The sequence below is a fragment of the Patagioenas fasciata genome, chromosome 1 (assembly GCF_037038585.1).
Source record: "Patagioenas fasciata isolate bPatFas1 chromosome 1, bPatFas1.hap1, whole genome shotgun sequence".
NCBI lineage: Eukaryota > Metazoa > Chordata > Aves > Columbiformes > Columbidae > Patagioenas > Patagioenas fasciata.
Genome location: NC_092520.1, coordinates 146,970,797 through 146,987,131, shown reverse-complemented (window position 1 = coordinate 146,987,131; position 16,335 = coordinate 146,970,797). Strand labels below are relative to the sequence as shown.

The 16,335-nt window shown below is 43.9% G+C and overlaps 1 pseudogene; it reads right to left on the bottom strand.

Annotated features, from left to right (window-relative positions):
• Positions 1-7,832: 7,832 nt before the first annotated feature.
• On the bottom strand, positions 7,833-16,097 carry LOC136101615 (metal transporter CNNM4-like; annotated as a pseudogene).
• Between the last annotated feature and the right edge of the window lie 238 nt (positions 16,098-16,335).

Sequence of the window (16,335 nt, the reverse complement as noted above, 5' to 3'; positions counted from 1 at the left end):
ATTAATTTTCCCAAAGTCGAGTCTGTTTTGCCCATGACAGTAACTGTTGAGTGATCTCTCCCTGTCCTTATCTCAACTGATGAGTCGTCATATTTTCTCTCCCCTGTCCAGCTGAGGAGGGTGGTCATAGAGCAGCTTTGGTGGGTACCTGGCATCCACAGGTAACCAAGGACCTCATAAAAGTAGCTCTCTCTTTAGAGTTAATGTTTCAGCTTGTCTATAGATATCTTGTTCACTCTTTGCTGTGATATCTGATTCCTCATTTGAAGGTTGCTTTTGTTTTTGCTACAACTAAAAGTTTGTTTAGGCTTGTTTGCTAAAAGCTAAAGTTTTTGAATTTACAACATCATGTGCAGTCATCCAGCAAAAGCCAGTCTAATGCTGAGACATGATGTGATAAGAGTCGGGGAGAGAGAGCAGATATGAAAGGTACAATGCCACAAATCTAGTCGGAGGTCTTCAGGAAAATATTCCATTCAAATAGTGTGCTGAGGACAAATGTTCTCCTCTTCTTCTGCCAAGACCAAGGGAAAATAAGAGCAGTTTAAAATCAAAGGGTTAGGATTTTAGCTAACTCTGAAGTTTCTCTTTAGGATTATGTCAACCATGTCAATCAGAACAAGAAGGCCAGCTGCATGCTATCTCTAGACTTCTTCATTTGCTTATTTAGTTATTTGAATCAGTGTGCTCAGGCTGCTGAGAGTCTTACAACAGGAGATACCTGCCACAGATCATCTGCCAAGTGTTTTTTTTTCCTCTTTGTCTGCTGCTTCATAGTAAGATGCAGATGATGGAAGAATGAACTGGCTCATCTTGGCAGCAGGCAGTACTGCATTGCCATCTGCTGCAAAGCAAAAGGTGTTTCAGCATGGCTGTGGATGGTTGCAACTTGGAGGTTGAAATTAAGGGAGGGGACTTATGATAATTATTGAGGGCAAAGAGGGCCGCAGTGGGAGCAGAGAGCTTTGAATCATCATTTCTTGCTAAACAAACAAAGTGAATGCGGTACACCTCATGGTACAGGGGATGCCTTTGGTTTAGAATTGCATTAAGAACACCTCTGCTGGTGGGGAAGCACTGTTTCCTCTCAGCAGGGACAGAGCAGTGGGAGTTTCTGCCGCAGCTGGGGATCTATCCAGTAACAAAAAAGAACACTACAGTAAGGAAAGCACAAAAGGATCTGGGAAAGATTTCCTTTTTAAGTGATCAGAGTCAGACAAAGCAAGAGGTCATGCTCCATTAGGAGCGAACAGTGCTATTTGTTCCTCTCCAGATTTCCAGCTGTGTTTCTAAGTGTCAAGCTGAAGATTTTTGCATTCTTCTTCTGGCGCAGGTGTGGCATGGACATGTAATAGATTCTTCCTCCAGAGAGATTGCTGTCTACATAGAAAAGGTGAGATGAAAGATGAGAAGGCAAAGAAAGAAAGAAAAGTGTCTGGACCAAGATAACACTGCTGCTGAGGGCCAGGAGAGGGAACCAGGGTTCTAGAACTAGCATCAAGCATCTAGAACTTTATCTGGGTTTCAGCATCTAGCACTCTATGCTTGCCATTCCTTCATACTCTCAAGGATCACAGTGTGTCTCTAACAGAGAAGAGTAGTGAATGTGAGCTTGCACTCCACCCACTTTTGGATTTATTCTCTGCATGAAAAGAAGATTGCACTGTCCGGCATCTGTCTCTGATAACATTCTCATTGCCAATTTTTCTCTGCATCCCTCAATGTGTTTGAATTTGTGTTCCCCTGCCTGTTAAAATGTTACCAGAATTAGGGTGCATTTTTCCAGTCAGATTTACATTCTTCAGGCATTTTCTTTTGCTTTTTAAGAAAGGAGAAATGAAAGTATCAGTCCCCCTACAAAGAAACTCTAAGAGCTCATAGCCCTAGCAAGTGGTGAGGTGCATATTATTTCCTTTTACTGAAAGATTATTAAGCATCAAAGTGGCTCAGACACAAAGAGAACTAAAAGCCAGAAGCATAAATTTACCTTCATAGGCTTATACAATATCTTAAGGAGTGTCATTTGACAGAATTATAGATCAGAATCATCTCCTTTCCGCTGCATGCTGCAAAACTGAGCTGTGATAGATGCAGGAGTCACTGCCAAAGAGCCTACAGAAAAATATGCAAGAGGAACAATAACAGATTACCATAATGATGCATAAACCAGAAACCCAAGCAAAATAAATTCACATGCAGTATGCAAAAGATATCTGAAGCCATCTTTTGCAGTCTGGTTGCTGTTTTCAAAAGCAGCAACATTCAGGCACTATCTAACTGATTTTGGCCCATTTTCTGGTTGGCCATATTTTGTGCAAACAGACATTTTCCTTTTTTCTTTTTGGTGTGAAACAGAGACTCTGACATGCTGGATCACATCATAGAACTGTCAGAAGAGACCTCCTGCCTTTATTACTGTCTGGTGCCTGATGCTTTGGTTAAAGCTCCTCCTTGAACTGTTTTCCCAGCCAGATATGAAATGATGCCGGTAAGAGACACACATTACTTCCAGAACCCTCTGGGGAATCAACGCACACCATAAACCATGAGTTTTGATTATTGGTATGCTAGATGTTAAAGCTACAGCTGCAACTGTCAGACAGAACATCAACCAGACCTTCTTGAACACAGCAGTATAAACCCACTAATGTGACCCACTGCAGAATTTTCCATGGCTCAGCTGACTCTGTGGTGGGTAAAAATCATTCTTATGCAGAGAACATGCGTAGGGCTTATGAATCACTTGAATGTCCTTTAAATCCTCAAAGCAGGGATTAAGTAGGACTTAAGAGAAACATATGACTTGTGCTTGTCCTCAATACAGTGGTGACTTTCACATTACTGGACAAAATAGAGCCTTTGATTGTTCTGTATTTACTTGGTGTTAATGTCCCTGAATGTCTTTGTTGTTCCCCTGGCTGGCATAAAAGAGCAGCCTGGTCTGCTCCTACAGCTTTTTGGCAAGGCTGGATTCCACACCCGAATGGGCTCTCCAACCACTTGCTGTAATAACACATAACGGTATTCCGATTAATTTAATGCTACAAGTCATAATTCACAGATTTTTTCATCTTGCTGGCTAAATAAGTAGAGTCCTTTGTCCTTTGTAGGCTAGTTGACAAAGTGCGTCTTAGCACAAGCAAATTTTATTTCTGTTCCCTATTGCCATGTACCATTTCCTCTTTAATGAGAATTCTCTTTTATCTCCTTCTGTTGATTGTTTCCTCCAGTTTTGCAGTAGAGAGGTCAAAGTTCTGCTCCACAAACTGATTTTGCAGCTGGTAGCAACCCAATGAGATATGTGTAGTCACAGTTGCCTGTGTTAGAAGGGTGACCTATCATAAATAAAGTTTAATCTAAAAAATTTACAGCTGTGGACAATCTGAAACTACTCACGCTTTGTCATAATTTTGATAAATTGCAATGACCAATTCAAGAAGGAATTGTTTTAGATTGAAATACTTCATTTTTACACACTTTTTTCAATAACATGCATCATATTCAATTGCTACATTCAAGTAATTTTCAGTCTCCACTTTTTTACCCACAATACAACATACCCGAAGATAGACCTAGTGTTACAAACAACTATATCAACCAATATAATAATGTTTATATTTATATTTTTTTATTAAACAAAACGTCATAATTGCTTTTCTCCTTCTTCACTGTTGCAGGAAAATGGCTTCACAGAACTGTGCACAGTGACCTAATACAGGCCTAGGTAAAATTTTCACAAGGAAATCTGAATTCTGTCCATAGATGAGTACATGACAGATTATAAATTCTGTAAAACTATAAACAAATGGGTAAAAAACCCCACATTCATTCATAGTAGAAAAATATATGGATTTGCCGTGTATAAATCATGCCAAGACACAGGAGGTAGTGTCTGTTCTTGCAGCCAGGTTAGGTGCCTTTCATTTCACCTAACTCACGGAAAGCTCCCTAGCGAAGGTGTTGGCATGTGAGGACAGAAGCAAGCATAAGGTTTATGTTTTTAAGCTTTATTGATGAGGATAAGGAAAATCAAAGGTTATGACTGGATGACAGGCTGTGAATCCAAATAAAGGTAGTGAGTGGGTTGAGCACGGAACAAGGATTGTGCCCTGCCAACAAGCACTCCTGCTAATTCAATTACAAGGTCACCTTTGGGCTTCAGGTAGACTCTTGGCATTCTTCTACAACGAGAGGGTTTTCTGGCTCCTGCCATATATCACAGCGACTGAGACGTTCACCCAGGATAATGCTGTTGCAGTCCCATGTTGGTGAACTGGATTGGGCTAGCAGATGACCTGTTCCAAGGTACCTCTTGGAGTTTAGGAACAAAAAAAAAGAAGGATATATTCAGTAAGACTGAGTAAGAACAGAGATTCAGTATTCTGGCTCAGATTTGGAGAAACCTAGCATGTGTGTCTGCCTTTTACAATACACTGTTATTAGTAGAACATTTTAAAGTAGCTGCTGGCAAGATGTTTTACACTGTGCTGTTATGTTTGCCCTACAACATACTTCTTGCTGTACTTACTACTATCTGTACCTTGTTGAAAGGCTCTTCCTGGCGTGTCTTGCATTAGCAATGTGTTTCTCTGCTGCACAGTACAATGGGATCATTATCCTGGGATCAATCCTCAGACACTATTGAAGTCAGAAAATACTGCTGTACACTGTTGAATACTAACTCATGGGCTATTGCTTTGAGGCAGTGGGACACAGACAGGAGGTAATGCAGATGAATGAGCCTTCTTTTTTTCTACATAATGCACAAGGATTTGAAATGTGGGATATATTGGAGCAAAAGCTTTAGAAATTCAAGAGGCAAGCAATTTGTAAATAAATAAGGAAGTTGCCGTGTAGGGAGGAAAAGATTCGTCTGAAGTGTAATGGCCCTACTGCAATGTGCTCACTAAGCTCTCAGTAGCATTTTAAACATCATGAAACTTGTTTTTGAGACTTCAGGGGAAAACAAATCATAAAAGGAGATGCTCAGAACTCCAGTGCTAGGATCTAACAGAGCAGTTAAGAAAAACACCCAACAGAAGGAGGACCTTTCTGCCTTAGATAACATAGAACAGGAGCAGCTCCAGTCCTGCAGAAAAGGAATAGATCACAAACCTCTGGAGTCCAAAATAGACCCTGGCCCAGACATAAGTAGGACAGCAGACAGAAAAGCAAGACCTAGAAGCTAGAACAAGAGCAGTGCTCAAGGCGCAGAAAAGATTGGACACTGATGGACTAACAGTCTCTAAGGAGCTCCAAGCTGCCTTCATTTTTGGGTAAGACTTAGAATTATTTTGAAGCACTTAAAATCACCTGAGGACAAGGCTTCAAAGCATCTGGGTCTTTCACTTTAATACACGGTAGCTGCCAGTATTTTTGTTTATCCAAGTTCCTTCTTTTTATATAAATAATTGCTTCTGCTTCACTTCAGCTGTCTCTCTAGCAAACAGTAACCATTCTGGCCAGGCAGGTCAGCAAGCACTTAAAGAAGAAACCAGTCTCTTCCTGAAAGAGGACATGTCACTGTAACTCTAATCTGAGACTAAAAGGTAGGCACACATTCAAAACACACCCTGCTAGGCAATTTTGCCTCTCCTGTGTGCTGATAATAATACAAGATGAAGACATGCTGCCAGAGCAGCTCTGCAAAGCAACCTGCACTGGGAGGTTTCATCACAGGACAACAGTAGCGAGGAACATTTCTAATCCTCTGCCACAGACACAGGTGTGTGAGCTATCCTCTCAGCATTCTTGTCCTTTGGGTGGTTCTTTCATGCTTTTTTGTAGTCTTAGAACTGTGGCTGCAAATCCTGAGTCCCTCCAAGAGAAATGGAGCCCCTTTCTGTGGGGTTTTTGATTTATCCCAGACCTTTGAAGTCATTCCTCATCTCCTATTTTTGCTGCTATGCTGCACAAGAAGGCCAGTGCTGATGTCTCTTTTGAGATCTTGAACTTGCTTGGTCTTTTATCAGGTTGTGTCAAGTTTCAGAATCATAGAATAGTTTGGGTTGGAAGAGACCTTCAAAGGTCATCTTGTCCAACCCCCTGCCATGAGCAGGGACATCTTCAACTAGATCAGGTTGCTCAGAACCCTGTCCAAGTTGATCTTGAATGTTTCCAGGGATGGAGCATCTAATACCTCTCTGGGCAACATGTTCCAGTTTTTCACCACCCTTGTTGTAAAAAATGTTTTCCTTAGCCATTTGTCCCAGCTCTGCAGCTATCTTCAGTTTTCCTTTACCACTGTCCTGTCACTATGGTCATTAACTATGATACCGGCCAGACCGCAGTTGATCTCTTTTGGCCATTACACTTGCTGCTTCTTGTGTCTGTTTTTATATCTGCTCCACTCTGAAGAGCAGCTACAAATGACCTGCTCTTTTCTATTATTTTATCTGTCAATGGCTTATTTAGTGTAACACACCTCTCTCCACACCTTCTTCAGACAACGGATTCCCTGCTCTCTATGGAGTCTTAGGAGAAAAAGCATTGGTATGTCCCAGCTTTGACAGGTAAGAATCTCTTCCTGACTGTCTTGTTTTTGCTATCAGTCCCTCCGCTGTTTATGCTGCCAACTTAGTTTGCTCTTGCTCTTTTTCATTTTTGATACTCACGGCAAGACATCTGGTGCTCAAATCTGCCCTGTTAAGTGCTGAATCGCATAAATTCTGCTGCAGCATGCTACAATTCATGTCAGAGAAGAGTGTGTTAGGCATGTCATACTGTGGAAAGGCTCTGTTAAACTCCTGATCGGCTCTTGCTGGTGCTTCTTCCAGAGTAACCTCTCAGAAAGCAGACTGTCCATCTCCTGTCCTTAAAAATGACCATTTGCAAAGGCCTCTTGGAGTGGCAGAAGATCATAACTGATCAGTGTACCCTGTACACACATCACTCTGGGTCATACCTGATCTGCAATGCACATTGGTGCCTAGCCAATGGAAACAGTTTGGCTCAAATAAAGCACCCTGTATTATCCCTAGGTATGAAGTTATTCATTTCCTGATGTCAGCTCTTGTATTTGCAGGGATTACTGCTTGTCCTGCTTTAAATAAAATCCCATCTTGCACATGTGCACACACACACATAAACACAGCTCAATCCTTTGCCTAGTAACAGGGTGGGTGTTGCCTGTGATCCTTCTTCCTTTCAGTACAGCCGCACTCCATGTACCAACATTTTAATGCCTTCATCATCCCATTCAGATAGTTTTCAGGAGCACTCAGCACTTCCTCAGCATGCTTTCTTTTTACTGGAGCTCATACTGCATTTTTATGCCTTGCCTAAAAGTGACACAGTAGGATTGTCCCCCCCCCACTACGCAAGGGCAGCAGCTCCTTGTTTATCTGACTCCATCTTAGTTGTGTCAGGATTCCACCAGTAAGTGCTCAAGGTGCTGACTTCGCAGCAGTGTGGCTCCAGGCTTTCTGTGGCTCTATCTGTTCCAGGGGTTTATAGCGATTTGGGACTGGTTCCCTGCATTGGATCGCCTTTACCCCATCACATGGGGCTCTGATTGCTGCCAAATGGTGTCTGTGTGTGTTAACTGCTTAGATGATTCTTGTGTCCCAAGAGGTGAGAGATTAAACAAGAAAAATCTAGTAGTTTACCTTTTCTATGAAGTCCTAGAAATTCTTCATCACTTTTGCTCTGGGCATTTCCTTAGTGGGTCTAAGGTTTTTGAGGTATAATTGGAGACACTCAGAAGTTCACAGATGTTCAGGTTATCATTCTCTGCAAGCCTCAGCTCATCTTCATTCAGGCTAATATGCTGTTCTCAACATCTCCCTGGGGCCAGTCACAGTCTGAAATCATGGTTGGTGACTTCAACACTTTCAGTCACAGTAGAAAGTATCATCAGCCATCGCTTTGGTACCTGGGAATCCTTCCATTTCACGTTTCAGTTTCTGCTGTGAACACTATAACCATGATCATGTTCCCAAAATTCACACTGTCAGGTATAATAAAGGTTATCACAAATGCAGTTCAAGATCCTGTCCTAATTCATAAGAAACACTGGATACTTTTTAATCTGATACACCAAATTGAGCCTGACTTCTGTTACTGCTAAAGACTGGTTACTTCTCTCCAATTCTGTATCCACTGGTTTGGCATTAGTGTAGATTCTGATTTATGCAGATACCTATTGTTTATCTTTTTTCCACTGCCACTGATTTATTCTCTGCTATTTTCTGTAGGTGTCTTGACATTTCCTCTTTACAGACCTTCCCCTCAGTAACACTGAGAATATCAACAGAGTTTCATGTTTTGGTAGCTTGAATGTCACGTTCCAAGTCAGCTTTTGAGGAAGGCATGGATCTCCTTAAACTATAAGGTGACACTTTTTTGGAAGGCTAGGTGGGGACTTCTCCCTCTGCTCTTTCAGACTGAAGGTATTCTGGTGGTGTATTATGCCTACCACATGGCTTGCTTTGTGATAGATGGACTTTATGAGTGTCCTTTATCATAAGATCAAGTGATAATGTGCCATATTTCACAGCAAGTTACTAAGAGCTTGTATCTGTCCATTGGCTTCAAAATAGCCTCAACTGTAAATCGTCATTGTAAATTCCAAGTCCCATTACTGCAATCTAATATTGCTGTTAATGAGTGTTCCTGGAGTTCTATTGCAGTTGACCTTGCAGCCTAGCTAGGACTAAATTTGGCTCTGATTCAGTGGGATAGCTCTCATTATGGCTAGGGTAAGACTGATACATTATTTGTACACTGTGAGTACCCTGAAATGACTTGATTTACTAAGCCACACCTTATTTCCTCAGAAAACTCAACTAAATGATGATGCTTGTGTTTACCACCACTCTGTCTTCAGTCTCAAGCTTAGAGCTTCCTACCAAGACTTGTTGTGACATGGGGACCAACAATTTCTGATTCTTGCCTGGGCAGTTCAAGGAGAAATGCTCTATGAGGGGGGCTATCTTTAGATATGTGTCAGCTTTGTGGAAGCAATGTTCCTATAAGCTGGAATCATTCCACAAATGATCTCACACAAGAGAAACTTCAGTGTTCCCAAAGCTGACTTCTTGCTTGTGTATTACAAGGATCCACTGCCAGAACTGCTTTTTGGTTTTACAGGAACATACTTGCTCTGGTGTTGTTCTGCCCTCTTTCGGTGTTCCCCTCTCTGACAGCAGCGCTTCATGTGATGCCCACCCCTAGTGACGTAGGCAAAGTTCCTTCTCTGGTCTCTACAATCCACGGTCAGGAGAATTCATGAACAAAGTTCTTGCTCCAATGTTTGTACAAGGTCTCATACTAAGTAATACCATCGTGGGAAGCAAGAAGTTGGTACTGTTAAGAAGGAAGTCACATGTATTACATACCTTTATACATTCCTTGCCAGCCTCCACCTTGCCCTGCAGGATGAGAATGAAGTAGTCAGCTGCTTTGTTCTTGCAGTAGAGGAAGTGCCACGGGGATTTCTTGTTCTCCTCGTTGAACTTCAGCTCCTGGATGACACTGGAATATTTGAGGAGCCACAACAAGATCTTCTCTGAGATGAAGTTTGGGGTGAAGAGTGTCACAACCATGGAGAAGAAGCAGTGAGCAGCCAGCAGCAGCTGTGGGGAGATCTTGACCTTCTTCTCAATGACGGGGGTCCTTGAAGGCTGAGAAGTCCTGTTTCTTCTTCTGGTTGCCCACCCAGTTCTGGTTGCTGTTGCCAATGAATTGATCTGATTCATACAGGATCTCCAACTTGATGATCTCCTCGATGACATCCTCCAGCGTCACCAACCGCAGCACCTCACAGAACGAATTGCACTCTCTCTCACTGTTCACCTTCTGCACAATGGCCAGGTGGAACTTCCCCTTTTTGAACTCCTCCAGCATGGTATTCAGCTTGGTGTCATGGAAAATGGCGTGGATGGGGTGGCTGTAGAACTTGGTGATTGTTTTGAGGGGGGTGCAGTCATCTGGGTTGATGAAAGCCAGGTCCTTGGTATAGAGGATGTCCATCATGTTGGAGCGGTTCTCCTCATAGATGGGTATGCAGGTGTAGCCACTCTCCATGATCTCCAACATGGTGTTGAAGTCCAGAATGGTGTCGCTCTTTATCATGAAGCAGTTCTCCATCAGCATCATCACGTCCTCCACCATCTTGGTGCAGAGCTCCAGGGCTCCCTGGATGATGTTGAGCTCTTCCCTCACCAGATTGTTGTAGGGTTCTGTCACCTTCAGCTTCTCCACCAGCTTCTCCCGGTTGTAGACAGTGCCGATCTCCTAGCCCAGGATGTAGTCGAGGAGTTTGCTGATGAGGTAGGAGAGGGGGAATGTCACCATCATAAAAAAATTGGTGAACATAGTGGTGTTGGCCCTCATGGTGAGGCCGTGGTTGGAACAGAGCACCTGGGGCACAATCTTCCAGAAAATGACAATGCCAATGATTGAAGCAATGACGGTGCTGATTCTGGAGCCGATGAGGTCATCGAAGAAAATGGTGAGGGTGCTGTTGACCAGCACATTGCCTAGCAGCAGCAAATACAGCAGATAATTCCCCTTTCAGTGGATGGGCTTGATTATGCAGGCACAGCACTTCTCCTTGTTGGTGCTGCAGTTCTGCACGATGTGCAACTCCATGGGATCTAGCGCCATGAGGCCCAGGTTGAGCCCGCTGAGTATCCCCGGCAGCACCAGCAACCCGATGATGAGAATCATCTGTGGCCAAAGGGGCAAAAGCAACTTCTTCTCCTCCAACACCACCAGGATCCCGTTGGCGCCTTCATGGGGTAACCAGGGTTGGCCAGGTCGGCAATGGGAGCACAGCACGTAGGTCTTGGCCCACTTGCCCTTGCACAGGGGTTGGACGCAGACCCGCAGCACGGCCAAGGTGTCATGGGCCTTGTCTGGGTCCACTTGCATCAGCAGGTCCTGGGAGCGCTCGGGGCAGGTGCTATTGGGAACCAAAGCGTTGGCGGCGGGCTGGAGCTCTGGAGCTCAGCAAAGGCGACGTGTTCCCCAGTGTGAGGGTCCAGGCCCAGCCTGTAGAGGTGGAGCAGCACCTTGCTCCCGTCGGTCACATGGATGGGCCCGTGGGCTGGAGTGTACTATCAGCATGTCTGCTGATGACACCAAACTGGGAGGAGTGGCTGACACGCCAGAAAGCTGTGCTGCCATCCAGCGAGACCTGGACAGGCTGGAGAGTTGGGCGGGGAAAAATTTAATGAAATATAACAAGGGAAAGCGTAGAGCCTTGCATCTGGGTAGGAACAACCCCAGGTTCCAGTATAAGTTGGGGAATGACCTATTAGAGAGCAGTGTAGGGGAAAGGGACCTGGGGGTCCTGGTGGACAGCAGGATGACCATGAGCCAGCACTGTGCCCTTGTGGCCAGGAAGGCCAATGGCATCCTGGGATGTATTAGAAGGGGGGTGGTTAGTAGGTCGAGAGAGGTTCTCCTTCACCTCTACTCTGCCCTGGTGAGACTGCACCTGGAATATTGTGTCCAGTTCTGGGCCCCTCAGTTCAAGAAGAACAGGGAACAGCACAGGGCAACCAAGATGATGAAGGGAGTGGAGCATCTCCCTTATGAGGAAAGGCTGGGGGAGGTGGGGCTCTTTAGCTTGGAGAAGAGGAAACTGAGGGGAAACTGACCTCATTAATGTTTATAAATATATAAAGGGTGAGTGTCATGAGGATGGAGCCAGGCTCTTCTCGGTGACAACCAATGGTAAGACAAGGGGTAATGGGTTCATACTGGAACACAAGAGATTCCACTTAAATTTGAGAAGAAACTTCTGAGTAAGGCTAACATAACACTGGAACAGGCTGCCGAGGGGGGTTGTGGAGTCTCCTTCTCTGGAGACGTTCAAAACTCGCCTGGACACACTCCTGTGTAGCCTCATCTAGGTGTTCCTGCTCCAGCAGGGGGATTGGACTAGATGATCTTTTGCGGTCCCTTCCAAACCCTAACATTCTGTGATTCTGTGATTCTGTATTAAATACCTGAGCATATTCAGGCAATCACAGAAAGAAGCACCAGCTGCAAAGTCATTCAGATCTTCTCCAAGTGCTGTTCCTGGTGTGGAAAATGGGAAACAGAAGTTATTTCTAAACACTTAGTGATGCAGGTCTCAATAAAATACACTCTCTTCACTGATCAGACCTGCCTGCTTGAGCAGGAGGTTGTCTCAATAGCAAGTAGCTAGTTGGACAAAACTCTGGTAAAGAAAATCTAGGACCGGGAAAGGAGGTCAGAGAAGGAGGACACAATATTAAAACCATGAAAATACTGTTGTTAAGCATTTTTAATTACCCTTCATGTACAAGTGTGTTCCTTGTACAGGTACATGCCCACAAGAGTTCGGTATTTTCTGGGGTGGATTAGAACTTTGTCCTTCCGTTTTGCCTGATTATACAGCTGATCTGGAGGAGGACAAAAGCAAGCTTAACTTTTTCCTAATACAGCACATTTTCTGTTGTGCCCTGCCCAGCCATCCTCCCACTGCCACACTTTGTCCCTACCCAATCCACTGATGTGGGATAAAAAGCAGCAAGGTGGTGTCAGCTTTTCTCTCCAGGCTAGTCCTAGCAGTTAAACTGCACATGTGAGTGAGGGAAGTTTCTGCTTCCTTCTTCACAGGGATGCACTCCTGAGCAATCATCTTCCTTCTGTAGCAACAGGGCTGGATCTACTCACTACCCCTTTTGGTCATAGAGAGCCTGTATCTAAGGCTTTAAAAAGGAGCAGGAAAAACAACAAAATTATATGACAAGAGGGAACAAAAGTCATTGTCATCTTCTGTCAGCTATCAGTACGCTTTGAAGCATGAGATTTGATTATCACAGTCATAACAATGACTAATAATGCTGGAGGATAGTAACAAGGGTCATAAATCAGTATTAAAAGATAAAAACCTTTTAAAAGATCCTTTGTTCCCTCCAAGGAATAAAATCCAGCTGTCAACACCACAAGCTCACTCTTGGCTCTCTCTGTTGACTCTTTCCATGTCATAGATCATCATGACTAATAGAAGCTCTGCAAGGCAAATTTAGGCCGAAACATCTCCCTGAACGCATAGCATTTTCTATGTTCAAAGCCATTAAATGGTGTCTACAGTGACACCTGCACAACTCATGTATGGGTTTATGCAGCTCCAAATGGAGCTATAATGTTACTAGAACATTTTCCAGGCTTGGATGAATTTGGGCTACAATGCCTATGGAGATCCATAAGGTTCACAAAAGCAGTCCTGACACTTTGCATTTTGCAGTGATTTCTATCACACAAACTCTCTCTTCATGTCAAGGAAATTTAGCATGTTGAATGTCACTCATGACACCTACATGAATGATGTTGTGCTGGGAAATCCACTCTACTTCTGTGTCCATTGATTTCAGCCAGTAGTTTTCAGATTCCCTGGTGGTAGTATTTAAAGCCTATTTCACTGCATAAAATCAACCATTATTTTTTGATCCAGCTTCAGATCTACAGTAATTCAATACATTTTTTCTTTAATCTTTGCAATATCCTAAGAATTTTAATTAACAACTCATTTCTCTCTCTCTAAAAAAAAAAACAAAACCAAACCAAACCAAAAATAAACAAACAAATAAAATTCTGTGCTTTCTTGCCAGGGGAAATCTTTTGTTTGCCAGAGCAAAACACAGGCACCTTCAATTTTCTCTACAAGACTTTGAGCTTGCACAAACGGTTCTGCTTTTGCTGTGCTGACCTATCTTTAACACAAAGAGTCAATCAGTTGTGGTTGCCTATGAAAAGTTTCATCAGGAGCCATCAAAGACGGCAGCAAAGCTCCTTAACTTGTGCAGCTCCGAACACCTGCAGCTTCCCCATCTGCTTGTGCTCACCCACACTACCACACCAGACTGGAGGCACTTTCCATGGGAGAGCTCAAATGGAGGCGTTTCTCACAGCGAACAGCCATTGGGGGCACATGACGCTATTTGCATTGTACTACCAGGCCCACCACACTCACAAAGCCAGGCCATCAGTCAGCTGTAAGGAAAAGAACAGCAACTGCTTTTTTGGCATCTATGGAAGCAGAAAAGTGCCTAGCGGGATTTTTAAAAGCAGCTGCTTTGGATGTTTTTTAAGTACTGCCTGCTACTTACCTCAAGCTCTTGATTGTTTGCAACTTCGAGTTTCCCTGTGGAAACTTTTGTTCCTGAGCAGAGCTTCTCAGTTTGACCCTTGGTGGGGATTACCAGTTCAATTGCTGGTGGCCATTTTCCATAATATAGAAAGTATGAACTAGCAGCAGCCTGACGTAAAATTTAGCAGAAATCAGAGTCTACTTCCACTCCTCAAAATTTAAATCAAGCTACTTAGCACAGTAACATTAACATATGACCTCTTTATAAGCCCTAGTTTTACTGCTCATTAGTCTACATGCCTTAACAATATTTTCAGCAACCCTATGTCTAATATTCCACTGTTCTTAGAAAAGTATATACCTTACAGCATGATTGCTTGCCAGTAATGTTTATTAGATTGGAGTGAGGAATCACAGAGTTCAAAGCCATTCAAATTGAGGAGGGGGCATTATCCCAGTTTGTCCTTTCTCTACCCTGTAATATAAAAACAAAGGACGCTTGTTTTTTTTCTGCTACTGGTATACCCACGTCCAATAAAGATTTAGGTTCTGCTGTGCTAAGGCAGCCCTCAGGAACAAACAGCCTAAGCAGTTGTGACAGGCAGAGGAAGCACTTTTGGTTCTGTTTTTCAGATACAAAAGCAGAACGTATAGACTTGCCTGCAATCCCACAGGAAACCAAGGGCAGAGCAGCACCTTGAACTCAGGACTCTTGATTGTCAGATATGCCTTTTCATCACAATGAGCATATGTATTCGTCTTTGAACTAGTACAGGGGCATATTAACACTGCACCAGAACCGGGTGAGTGCTAGCTCACAGAGCTATTTCTGCAAAACAGTCCCAAGCGCACTGAATGCAGAGCTCTCGGAATACTTTGCAGTCAGCTCTGTGCAGCATGTCATCCAGGCGTGGAATTCACTGCCATAAGAGGATGTTGAGTCAAAGGCTGTAGCTGAGTTTCTTGAAGCGTTGAAAAACAGCCTGGTTAGTTTAGGCAACAAGACTGCCTTACTTTTTTGGGAGGCTTTAGTTTGTACAGGGTCTAGGGCTGCTGGGTCCAGGCCATATTTTGATGCTGAGCTGCTAAACTGTCAGAGAGAAAATTAGTGTCCGTGATTTTCACTAGAAGACTCTTTCTTTTTATATAGTGATTTGATTATTTTTCCAGGAGTGGCAGAAAGAGACTTTTCTCTTACTCAGAAATTCACCACAAGTTTCTCATAAAACTTTCAGCATATGTGACACCCACTGGAAAAAAAAAAAAAAGTGCCTATAGCAGGCTAAAGAGAAAATCTGTTTCTTTTTCTTTGCTCTTCTTTTTTTTTTTTTTCCACCAGGGCTGTTGAATGCAGCATGCAAAGTAGCTGTGATTACAATGCAGCTGGGGCTAGAGGATTTTAGAATGGTTCATACTCTAGCAAAAAAACCCAAATCGCACCACCATGGAAAAGAAAAAAGGAAAAGTAAACAAACAAAATCCCCCGAAACAACGAAACAACCCCCTCGAAACAGCAAAACATGGGGATAAATAAGAGGAAGGCAAAAAGAGACAGAAACTGTCCATGAGGTCAGGTGGTTAAGTATTTTTGGACTGCCAAGGTGGTGATCTTAAGTGAAGATAATATATTATGCAGTGGAAAGCTAATGAGACTAGATCTGTTAAACGTGAACTTGGTGTTACTTAGCTCTGGAGTGCTTCAAATTACACAGGCCCGGGTTGTATTTGATCACCTCTCCAGCTTTAACAAAGTGAGCAGCAGGCTTTTATATAATGTACACGATCATGTACTGTTGGGAACAGTCCTCCACTGGCAGGGGAGAGAAGCTGATGACATAATGGGTCTTCTCCATCTCGAAGTTACGTGATTCATCAATTAAATGAATTCAGTGGGATAAAGCAGCATGAAAGGGCAATTTCCCTGTAATATGCTGCCTGCCGATTAACTCTTCCCTCCCAGTTTTAGCCACACCGCTCGGAATCCCGCCTTCACCACTATGCCCGGGAGGCTCCGGCTGCGCGGCCCCATGCACTACCGGGAGTACTGCGGGCAGGGGCCAGCGCCGTGTCCTGCAACAACACCAGGTCCCCGGACCGAGCCGTTCCGTGCCGGGCCGACCCCACACCACGGGGCCCCCGTGCACTGCGGGCGCAGCCGCCGCCCGCCGCGGCTGCAGCATCGCGCTCCGTTCGGGATGTGTAAAGCCCTGCACCACTCCGGCCGCCTCCTCTGCAGGTGCCGCGGCGGGTCTGCGGGGACAGCCGAG